Source organism: Pseudoliparis swirei, chromosome 24, assembly GCF_029220125.1.
Source record: "Pseudoliparis swirei isolate HS2019 ecotype Mariana Trench chromosome 24, NWPU_hadal_v1, whole genome shotgun sequence".
Lineage (NCBI taxonomy): Eukaryota > Metazoa > Chordata > Actinopteri > Perciformes > Liparidae > Pseudoliparis > Pseudoliparis swirei.
This window is the reverse complement of record NC_079411.1, coordinates 478,273-480,772: the sequence shown is the minus strand read 5'-3', so window position 1 is coordinate 480,772 and position 2,500 is coordinate 478,273. Positions and strand designations below refer to the sequence as shown.

At 46.8% G+C, this 2,500-nt stretch overlaps 1 pseudogene; it reads right to left on the bottom strand.

Annotated features, from left to right (window-relative positions):
* Positions 1 to 670: 670 nt before the first annotated feature.
* Positions 671 to 2,500, bottom strand: part of LOC130190115 (3-mercaptopyruvate sulfurtransferase-like) — a 3,211-nt pseudogene continuing 1,381 nt past the window's right edge.

Below are 2,500 nucleotides of genomic sequence, written 5' to 3'. Positions count from 1 at the left end.
GCCACCACAGCTCATTTGCATATTTTCAACATTACATGACGTCACATGTCCTTTAGCAGACGCTTTTATCCAAAGCGACTGACAGGAAGTGAATCAACCAAGAGAACAAACTAAGAACTACAAGGATACAGGAAGTAACATGTCCTCAACATAGTGGAACTACAAAAGTACCACAATAAGATATTTAAGAGCCACTGAAGTGATAATCTGTGTTTTAATCCAGGTTTAGTCTAAAGATGTGTTTTCAGTCTCGGGGTGAAGCTGTAGAGACTTCCTGCTGTCCTGGTTCCACCAATCAGGAGCCAGGACAGCAAGTCTGGTTGAACAACACAACAGATCGGAAAACTCGTGACTCGGAACAATCGTCTTGACATTCACATCTTCTAATAAGAATGTGTGTGTGTGTGTGTGTGTATGTGTGTGTGTGTATGTGTGTGTATGTGTGTGTGTATGTGTGTGTGTCTGTGTGTGTGTCTGTGTGTGTGTATGTGTGTGTGTCTGTGTGTGTCTGTGTGTGTGTATGTGTGTGTGTCTGTGTGTGTGTCTGTGTGTGTATGTGTGTGTGTATGTGTGTGTGTGTGTCTGTGTGTGTATGTGTGTGTGTCTGTGTGTGTGTGTATGTATGTGTGTCTGTGTGTGTGTCTGTGTGTGTATGTGTGTGTGTGTGACCAGGGCGAGCCCCTCCGGCTTCACTGGAACAGGAAGTCAGTTTGCTTCACTTCCCTTTCCTCTGTCTGATGATTTATTATGAATGAAGTCATTGAAATGACTTCATTCATAATAAATGAATGTATATATATATATATATATATTCTAGATGTATATATTTATATAAATGTGTATTTATAGATATATATTTATTGCATTATTTATATATATATATAAATATATTTGTTGGTATATATAAATATACATATGTTATATATTATCTAGAACACAGGTGTCAAACACAAGGCCCGCGGGCCAAGTCTGGCCCGCCGCATCATTTTATGTGGCCCCTGATGGCTTGAAAGACATGTGATCCCTTTTTCTTAAAGAAATTAAAGAAAAATGTCACAGGCTTTTATTTTGAAGGTTTCAAATTAAATGGATTTATGTTGTAATATTAGAGACATTTTCCTATGTACAATATTTCTACACTCAAATAAACAATAATCAAATGCAAAGAGAGTAATTTAACAATATGTTGGAGGAGTTTATAAAGTGTTTCCGGCCCTTTAAGAGGGCGGCCATGATGCTGATGTGGCCCACGGGGAAAACGAGTTGACACCCCTGATCTAGAATATATTAAAGTAGCAGAATCAAAGAGTTACAACAACTATCCTGACTCATTGTGATTGAATGTGCAGTTTTATTCCAACGTTGACATCACAGCTGTAAACAAATATTGTTGTTGTTGTTATTGTTGTTTCTCTTTGGTCATCTTCCTGAGTGACGTTGTTTTTAAATGTTAACGGAACACTTTCATATCTTCTGGTTCCTGTGGTTCCTCTGGACCGGTCTGCTCCTCCCACAACGCCTGCTTCATGTTCCCATCACCAGTCCTAATGCTAAGCTAGGCTAAGCTACGCGTGGGCTAGCTGTCTCCACACACACACACACATTAGTGGCACCTCCTCAGCTAACGCTCGCAGCAGGACGTTAGCCGGTGTGTCCGGTCACACGTGTTTCCCGCGCCCTTCGGAGAGGACGTGCTCGGGCGCGGCGCGCGTGAACCACTCCGACCAGCCGCCGTCGTACACCGACGCCCCGGGGTGCCCGCACTCGTGGGCCGCCAGCGCCACGGCGCACGAGACGCACACGGGGCGCTCGAGGTCCACGTGGGCAGGAAGTGACCCGACGGAGACAGGAAGTGGTGGAAGGGCAGTTGACGGAGCCGGGGATGTGGGAGAGGAGGCAGCTTTAGTATCCATGGCAACGCCCTCTGGGCCACAAGCCCGGCCCGTAGAGACCCGAGACCCTTTAGCCAGGACCAGGACTACCTGAGACCCTTTAGTCAGGACCAGGACTACCCGAGACCCTTTAGCCAGGACCAGGACTACCTGAGACCCTTTAGTCAGGACCAGGACTACCTGAGACCCTTTAGTCAGGACCAGGACTACCTGAGACCCTTTAGCCAGGACCAGGACTACCTGAGACCCTTTAGTCAGGACCAGGACTACCTGAGACCCTTTAGCAGGACCAGGACTACCTGAGACCCTTTAGCCAGGACCAGGACTACCTGAGACCCTTTAGTCAGGACCAGGACTACCTGAGACCCTTTAGTCAGGACCAGGACTACCTGAGACCCTTTAGCAGGACCAGGACTACCTGAGACCCTTTAGCCAGGACCAGGACTACCTGAGACCCTTTAGTCAGGACCAGGACTACCTGAGACCCTTTAGCAGGACCAGGACTACCTGAGACCCTTTAGCAGGACCAGGACTACCTGAGACCCTTTAGCAGGACCAGGACTACCTGAGACCCTTTAGCAGGACCAGGACTACCCGAGACCCTTTAG